The sequence below is a fragment of the Euwallacea similis genome, chromosome 24 (genome assembly GCF_039881205.1).
Source record: "Euwallacea similis isolate ESF13 chromosome 24, ESF131.1, whole genome shotgun sequence".
Taxonomy (NCBI): domain Eukaryota; kingdom Metazoa; phylum Arthropoda; class Insecta; order Coleoptera; family Curculionidae; genus Euwallacea; species Euwallacea similis.
In genome coordinates this window covers 66,466-76,589 of record NC_089632.1, presented here as the reverse complement: position 1 = coordinate 76,589, position 10,124 = coordinate 66,466, and positions in this window count along the sequence as shown.

The following is a 10,124-nucleotide window of genomic DNA, read 5'->3' as shown; positions in this document are numbered from 1 at the left end:
ATTTTTTAATTTTATCGAAAGTTAATTTAGATCCGCTCGATTAGGTCTCTATAGCTGTGTGAAACTTTAACTGATATATAATGCTTATTCTTACTCTTAATTATTTCATGGAAAGTACTTACAAAAGAATACGGTAGACGGGATTCGCCTATGTTCACCGAAGATAATAACAGGCAATCATACAATCAATGAGAACTGGGCCACACTTGCAATGCAATAATTGCGGAGAGTGGATTTTACATGAAAACAAAAAGGACTTTTATGGGCTTCAAGTGAAGATAAGAGATTCTTTTGTTGTATTAATCATGATTCCGTTGATTGAAAATCAATTTGTTGAAAGCTCATTAATAATATTGATAAGTAGTATAATCTGAATGGTTTATTTTTTATATCATTTTCATACTTTATACAGGGGGTTCGGAAATAACGTTGAAATATTTTGGGAGGTGATTTTAAAAATGAAAATAATAAAAAAGTTCTTATAAATATACCCAAAAAAATTACTCCTTAAAGGGGCTAAAACCTCTTGAAAGGGGGAACTTGAACATGGTTTTTATGTAATATTTTCAAAATGGTTTGCGCTAAAATTGTGAAATTCGGTAAAAAACAATAGGTTGAAATTGGAAAACTTTTTTTGTGTTAATAATTGCAGATTTTAGTCAGGGGCGTCACATATGGGAGATCTTCTATGTAAATGTTGCCCTAAATTTTTTGTTTGTCACATTTCTTTTTTTTTTAATTTAATTACTCAAACGCAGATACTTTTTAAGTAAAAAAAGGTTCTTTTATTTCATCTCGTTAGGATAGATCGTATTTCCAGAAAAATGATTTTTTATAAACCGATGCAGGATTATTTGGACATCGAAATCCATCTTAATACGCATAGTAGACATCTTTGTAATAGAAATATTTTTTTAGTAGCCAGCAATAATAAGAGTAATATAATTAAGGATTTATCACTTCTTCACGATAAATATTGAAAATGGTCTGCGTTCATCCCAATGGATCCTCTAATTCTTTTCGTTATAGATTTTAATACCTATGTAAATAAATAGAAATGTGAAATGTGATAGACAAAACTTTTATAAATAATGTTTTTATTTATTATAAGAAAGAAAGAAAATCTATGTTTTGACATAAAAAACGAAATTCTTAAAGACTTACATAGGTACAACTAAAGAAACCAGTCTCTTCAGTTGTTTACTTAAAGCTTTTTACTTAAAGTTTAAATCTGATCTACGAACATAATTAAACAACAGTAATTATTATAATGTACTTATAATGTATTATATATGTATACATGACTCATATTCAATGAGTCCACGCATCACACATAATTCTATATTCTCTTTTTAACTCTAGCACGTAGATCATGCACCCATGATTTACATTTCAAGCACTGAACATGTTTTCCTCCCGATCTTTCGCACAAATATAACAAAACCAATCACTGTTAGTTTCAATGCTTTTCTTCTTTTTAATTTTTAAGGTTTCTTTAAATAAATAAAATATAATTTCATTATTATAAATATATTAATATTAAATATAAATTTACATTTTCTATATTTCAAGGTGACGTTACTTCGATTGGTGAGGTTGAGTTTTTATGGAACTCTTTAATTTCATACAGTTTTATTTGGTACGAATCCGATATTGAAGGCCCAGCAATACCAGGATAGTTTCAGAAGTACCCGATCTGACATATAGATGGCGATATTTTTGTTAAAAATTTGCCTATATTACAAAAACATAACCTTAAAATGCTTATGTCTAGAGTTTGAAGTGCTTCGTGGATTTGTGTTTGGTTTGGATCCGTTTTTGGTAAACGCTTTTATAGACTTTGTGAACATGGAAAAAATTGGTCATCGATACATGATTCAATACTTCTATTTAAAAGATTTTAATCCATCCAACATTAAAGCGGAGTTAGATTCTATTCTGGGGAATCTGATCCTTCATTAACAATTGTAAAATATTGGTGGTCGTATGAGCAGCCAAGACGAACTGTGCAATGGTCGACCCAGTATAATGACCACTCCAGAAATTAAATTAAATCCACAAAACAGTACTGTACATCGCATTTTGACCGAACAATTGGATATGAGAAAGTTGTGCGCGAGGTGGGTGCCGCAATTACTCATAATTGAAACATGAACAACACGTGAAACAACACAACAAACACAGTGCTGTGAGGATGTTTCAAGAGAGTGATGAAACATGGATCCATCATTTAATACCTGAGACGAAAGAGCAGTTAAAACAATGGATTGAAAGAAGAGAATCGACTTCAAAAAAAGCGAAAACCGTTCCATCTGCAGGAAAGGTGATGTCGTCAGTTTTTTTGAGATACACTAGGGGTTTTTTTATTTTTATTAATTTTTATTGACTATCCCTCTGAAGGAAAAACAATAAACAGAGAATATTATACAAATTTATTGCAGCGTTCAAGGAAAGAAATTAGAAAAAAACCAACGGCATTTGGTGAAAAAGAAAGTCTTATTTCATTAAGACAACGCACCATTCTACATTTCCATTATCGCGATGGCCAAAATCAATCAACTTACTTTTGAACTTTTTCTTTACCCGCCCTATTCGCCAGATTTAGTCTCCTCAGATTATTTTCTATTCCCAATAGAACATCCCTGGGAAAAGTGTGTCAATCTGACAAAGTCTATGTAGAGAAATAATATATTTTCCAATGTTTTTTTTAAGTGTTAGGTCGGGTATTTCTGGGACTATCCTTGTATAATTAATAGGTGGGTTTTTTCCTTCTTTTTGAGTTTCTTTACTTTCATGTGTTGTATTGCAGAGAGATTTTTTTGACTATTAGTCATCTATGGGCAGGCAATCTATGGGAAGAGTTTTATTGCTCACAGCTTGTCTCAGATTTGTGCACTTCATCTTGAAATTCAAATCTGTTGCATGGCCATATACCGGTAGATTTAAAACCATTCAAAGCAATATACATACGAACTGATTTTGAGTATGCGACTCCCAATAGTTCTGACTCAATAGTTTGTTTAATTGTGTTTCCAGGATTTGTTTTTAATCAAACCGATGAAGCTTTGTTATAACTGGTTTTCAGAGATTTGAAAAAAGACCTATGCAAAGGTTGGAAACTATGGGTTGTATGAGGAAGAAAGGATAACATTATAATACTATGCTCGCGTGCTAGGTGTATAGTTTCGATATTTTTTGTATGGAAAGTGTGTCCATCCAAAAATAGCACTTGCTTATTGTTACTCTTCTCTAACTTGATGTACTTAATAAAGTAATGAGAGAAAAAGTGGGTAAAAACAAGAATTTCTTAAGTTGTACTAGTACGATTTAAAACATTACTCAAGTCTTGCGTAAAAGAAACATAACTTCACATTGATTACATTTAATACGATTTCGTTTCATACAAATGATTTGGTAATTGCTACAGAATTTATAATTAATAAAAAATGTAATTTTACTAATAATTTATTGCAATATTAACTACCAAACATACATATACTATAAGGTGTAACAAATTCGAGTTAATGTATGGGGATCTCGGAAACGGTAAGAGATACTAAGTCGGTTAAATGGAGGCAAAGTTGCATATTTTGACGTTTAACAATAATTAATTTGAACATTTTGAAAAATTCGAATACTCCTGAAAATATCAGATAAAAACCGAAAATTTGAATTTTCGTTTTTGGCAAAAAACTAGAAAACCATTACTCGGAGAAAGCTGATAATGAAGCATTATTAGAACACTTTTTGTCTCGCTTTCTACTGGTGTGATTGATATTTTTACTCGACGATTGGTTTGTGAGATATCATGGACTAATTTGAATTTTCTTATGGGCGCTATATTGGATTTTTACAAAACTGTAATCTGCATGAAATTTTCTTTCCAGCGATGTAATAAGTTTTAGTATTTTAGTAGATTTTATATGAATAAAAGTAAAAAAAAAACAAAAACGTTTGTTGATTTAACAATGGTAAGGCAATTTAATGCTCTTTAGATAAAAACAGTTTTTTACTTTTATTCAGATAAAATCCACTAAAATACTAAATCATAATCTATCACTAGAAAGGAAATTTCATGTAGATTCTAATTTTGTAGAAATTCAAGATAGCGCCCATAAGAAAATTTAAAGTGGTTCATGATATCTCAAAAAACTATCGTCGAGTAAAAATACCGGTCACACTAGTAGAAAGCCGAATAAAAAGTGTTTTAATTATATTTCATTATCAGCTTTCTCCGAATAATGTTTTTTGAGTTTTTTGACAAAAACGAAAGTCCAAATTTTCGATTTTCATTGGATATTTCCAAAAGTATTGGGATTTTTAAAAATTCGCAAATAGATTATTGTTGAGCGTCAAAATACGCAACTTTGCCTCCATTTAACTAATCTCATATTTCTTACCGTTTCCGAGATCCCCATACACAGACTCGAATTTGTTACTCCCTTTATAAAAAATTATACGAAATAGCGATAAACTTGTTTGACAAGAATATTTCTGATAAGCTAGATTGACGAAACACAATAAAATATTCACAACATACTTGACTCAAATACACATTGAATTGTTCCTTCAGCGGTAGTACCCATAATCCATTCCATGTTCAAAAGGTACGACTTAGACAACCTTACTCTACATCTTTCTAAAGTCGTTTTGAATTCTGGTGAAGTCGAGTTAGTTTTAGTTAACTAGTATATTTAAGTAGAAAAACTAAAGCGTAACCTTCCGTGGTTTGACCTCAAGATTATACATCATCATTAAAAATTATATTGCCAAGCGAACAAGTGCTCAATTAAATTGCAATTGCGAAATTCGGACCAAGTTCTTGGGTTTGAAAGTTTTCAGGATAAAATTAATGAAAATTGGGCTGAAAGTTTGGCAATCATTTCTGATAAACACGAAGGTGAGAGCAGTAATTACCCACCTCTCAGGACATATCCGATATCGTGCTAATACGTTACTTAATTCTTCAACCTTCTTTGGCCTTGCATGCACGATACTATTGCAAACTTATTTTTAACTGTATTGCATAAATGAGAAAACAATATGTCAGTAAAACCACACTTAAACTTGTTAGACGCCTATTTCTTTTTATTACGTAGTAACTTTCCAAGACTAATTTGCTAATTATTCCAATAATCCACGCTGAATTATCCTTAAACAAAATGCCTATCAATTTTTATAGGTTTACTACCAAAATGGCATTTCAGGATTTTACTTTTTGCCCGCCGCAAAAAATATTTGTGAATTGTGCTAATGGAAAGTGAAATTCGAACTAGATTTGCTGTTTTAATTACATAGACCTTCCGCAATCAACGTGATGCCTATTAGGGAAGCTGTAATTTTATGCCTTCCTTTTTTTAACGTAACTAGGAAGTTTTTCATTTTATTTAAAGATAAGATTTTTGAATAACTCTGTCTAACTCCAAGCAAAGCAAAGTTTGTTGTGCTCTTCCGAGAACACTTGAGAAAATATTTGCTTAAAATCATAGATATTCTGTAGGTATGGATTTGACAATAACTGCAACTAGAAACGAGTTTGATGATCCTAGGGTATCTTTTAAGGGTTTCTTAATTCTCCGTTATTTTTATTTAATAAAAGAATATATTTAAGGGATATATGGAAATGGCTACATGTGGATATTCTTTATCCTGACATAAGAAGAAATGCAAGACAAAATAGTAAAATAAAACTATATGTTAGTCTAGTTACACAGCTAATATATTAGGTGTACAACTTTGCTTCCGCCGTTTTTTTTCCGAATTTCGCGATTTTATTGTAAAAAACTAATTATACCTTTAGGATCCAAAGTATTGTCCATCGCTGGCCACTACTTTCTCCCATCTTTCGGGCAGCATACGAATCCCGTGTTGAAAAAATTGGACATCTTTTGAAGCGATCCACGATTCTATCCAATTTCTTACTTCTTCATAAGACCGGAAGTGTTGGTCAGCTAGCCCATGTGCCATGGATCGAAACAAGTGATAATCAGAAGGAGCTAGGTCAGGAGAATATGGCGGGTGGGGTAGGACTTCCCATTTCAATGTTTCCAAGTATTTCTTGACCACTTGCGCAACATGGGGTCGAGCATTATCGTGCTGCAAAATCACTTTATCATGTCTCTCGTTGTATTGCAGCCGTTTCTTTTTCAATGCTCGGCTCAAACGCATTAATTGGGTTCGATAAAGAGCACCTGTGATTGTTTCAGTTGGTTGTAACAGCTCATAATATATTACGCCGAGTTGATCCCACCAAATACAGAGCATGATTTTGGAACCATGAATAGACGGTTTGGCCGTCGACGTGGAAGCATGGCCGGGATATCCCCAAGTCTTTTTGCGTTTGGGATTATCGTAATGAACCCATTTCTCGTCCCCAGTCACAATACGATGCAGAAATCCCTTCCGTCTTTGCCTTGCAAGCAACTGTTCACAAGCGAACAGACGCCTGTCAATATCTCTTGGTTTCAACTCGTACGGCACCCAATATCCTTGCTTCTGAATCATTCCCATGTCTTTGAGGCGTTTTGAGATTGTTTGTTGAGTCACTCCCAATGATTGTGCCAATTCTTGTTGACTTTGACACGAGTCTTCGTCAAGTAATGCTTCCAAGTTCGCATCTTGGAAAACCTTCTTTCTTCCACCGCTATGTTGGTCTTCGACGTGAAAATCACCGTTCTTGAAGCGCTGAAACCACTCACGACATGTCCTTTCACTAATAGTGGCTTCCCCATAAGTATCTGAGAGCATTCGATGAGCCTCAGCAGCAGATTTCTTCATATTGAAGCAGAAAAGTAAAACCTCCCGCAAATGACGAGAATTTGGCTCGTACACTGACATTTTCAATTGCGAATAACTTTATGATGAAGACACAAATAGACTAATATTTTTATGAGGTTATGTTAACAGGTGCCCAAGGCTCCTGCATGCCCACATGGGGTTATTTATTTCGATCATTACTTACCGCTACATACATCTATTCAAAAACGGCGGAAGCAAAGTTGTACTACTTATATAAATTCTAAATTACTTCATAAATAAGAGAGACTTTTTACACGTGGAAAATTACAAGTTTCTTGTATTTTCGAAGTTTGCATTTTTGTTTTATGAAAAAAACCTGATATCGTAAAAATATTTTCTACCAGATATGACTTCTGGTTAAATCGAAAACTGACCCTTACTTCATTTTTTTTAACTAAAATGTTTTTTTTGTGGAAAATAGACATACGTTTCATAATACTATATACAACATAGTACCAATTCTCAACTGTTTTTGATTTATTTTGATTTTTACGATTTTTTCGACTCTTAGAGAGCTTTATTAAAACTCAATTATTTACAAAACTATTTGATATCAATTTTAAATTACTGGAAAGTTAACAAATTTTTGTAAACATTTAAAGGATTAAAAAAGATATTTCAAAAAGTTTTTAAAGACAATTATTGAAATTAAAATTTTAAAATTCAAAAAAGTTTTTTTTTTAAAAGTACCTTACATTATGCTTGCCTTATTAAATTGGTACACAAAAATGAACTACTTAGCTAATAGATAAATCAGTGCACCTTTATACGATTAAATTGCTTAATGTTAATTGTTAATGATTATTTGTTTTGTTTTTTTTTTAATCCATAATGATTAATTTTTGAATTGGAGGTTTTTTTTCACAAAACAAAAATACAAACTTTAAAAATTTAATAAACTTGTATGGATTGTGCCAGCTCCCAAAGGCGAGCCCTGTATATTTATTTCAGAGTATAAAATGAAGAGGCGATAAATACAAATTCACGATGACAAGTTTTGTATGAACGACTTAAAAATAACAGAGATCTCAAAAACACCAGCTATCTGCTTAACTTTTTATGTTACCTTTATAAAATTTAAAATATTTTGGTAAATTTAATCTTAGGATTGTTTTGAGAACAGGAAATCGCATCTTATGGTACCTATTTTACGAGGATAGTTCCAGAAGTATCCGATCTAACACTTAAAGGAAAAAATAATTGGAAAATATTACACTATTTCTCATCATAGTCTCCTTTGAGATTGACACATATTTACCAGTGATGTTCTATGGCTTTTACACCCGATTTATAGTAAAAAGCTTCGAATGTTTCAAAATAGGCATCAACCTCGGACTCCACTTCTTCATTATTGGCAAATCTTTTTCTACGGGCCATTTTTTCAAATTTGGAAATAGAAAATAATTCGAGGGGGCTAAATCTGGCGAATAGGATGAGTGAGGAAAAAGTTCGAAACCAAGTTTATTGATTTTAGCCATCGCGATGATGGAAGTGTGGAATGGCGCGTTGTCTTAATAAAACAAGACTTTCTTTTTCGCCAAATGCGGTCACTTTTCCTAATTTCATTGCTCGAACGCTGTAATAAATTTATTTAATATTCGTTGTTTATTGTTTTTCCTTCAGGGAGATAGTCAATAAAAATTATCCCACGTACATTCCAAAAAAACTGACACCATCACCTTTCCTGCAGATGGAACGGTTTTTGCTTTATTTGAAGCCGATTATCCCCTTTGAGTCAATTGTTTTGACTGCTCTTTCGTCTCAGGTATGAAATGATGAACCCATCATCACTCTCTTCGAACATCCTCACGGCACTGTTTTTGTTCAATTCTGAGTAATGGCGGCACCCATTTCGCGCACAATTTTCTCATATCCAATTGTTCGGCCAAAATGCGATGTACAGTACAGTTTTGCGGATTTTCACCACAATTTCTGGAGTGGTCACCTTACTGGGTCAACCACTGCATAGTTCGCCTTGGCAACTCGTTAGACCGCCAATATTTTACAGTTATTAATGAAGGATTAAATTCCCCTAGAGTAGAATCTAACTCCGCTTTGATATTGAATGGACTAAGATCTTTCAAATGGAAGTATTGAATCATGTATCGATGACCAATTTTTTCCATGTTCACAAAGTCTCTAAAAGCGTTCACCAAAAATGGCTCCAAACCAAACACAAATCTACGCAATACCCTCACACTCTAGACATAAGCATTTTAAGGTTTGATTTTTGTAATATAGGCAAATTTTGAACATAAAAATCACCATCTATACATCAGGTTGGATACTTCTGGGACTATTCTCGCATCTTCATTTGAAAGTAGTGATTTGTAATGTTTTCCCTTGTGACACTAGTTTATTATCGTGGATTTTTTCAAATTCAAGTAAGACTCAGGACACTCAAACAATAGCTTGTTCTGTGGGCTGCAATGCACCTTAATTACTAATTGCGTTGAGATTATTTATAACACCACTGCGTAGAGTCCCAGATGATTGTTGGGTTTCGTTGGTCAAGGCAGTTGTTCTAGAACATCTTACTGGCTGGATCCCACTTTTGACCTCAGTTTATACAAATATCATAAGTCTAAAAGCAGGGAGGTAGTTCACACAGAATACCGTTCATGACGCACTTGTGGGTAATATGGCAAAAATTAATTTACCTGTGAGATTCCATAAAGACTTTTCCTCAATCATACATTTTTTTTACATGTAATTATAGGGATTAAGATCGTAAATTATAAATTTAATTAAACGTCAAAAGATATAAATTAAAAATTTCTCTAAAAACATTTTGAGACATGCGGATGTTCTGCCCCATTGCCCATCAGTGAAATCAATTTCATCTCAGAAACTGAAAAGATACGAATTCAGCATATGTTTGAATGGCAAGAATCGTGATTACTGTGTATAAATCAAATGCAATTATTTTGATATCTCTTTTGCATAGCTGGAGGTCGCAATTAGACGTGATCTAGTTAAGACTAGTTTTGTGAAATTCTACAGATGTTTAATTTTAGATCCGAGTTGGTGTAAAATAATGATCCTGACATGCAAATGATGATCTTGAAAATTTGCGCCTCAATGGAGCCTATAAGGGTTCTTAAAATAAGTAATGGCGACAGACGCAATTATTACGTAATACCAAAGAACAAGTCGTTGATCAATGAAAACTGTTACAAAATCCTCGAGTGTCGTGGTTTTGGCTCTTCAAGCTAAAAGCCCGATTAACTTAAAGAAATCATTACAGTAATTAGTTTTTGTGGTCATCGCGGATATTGATAATAATCACTGTAATATCGCATGTCAACTGTTAAAAATCCCCATAG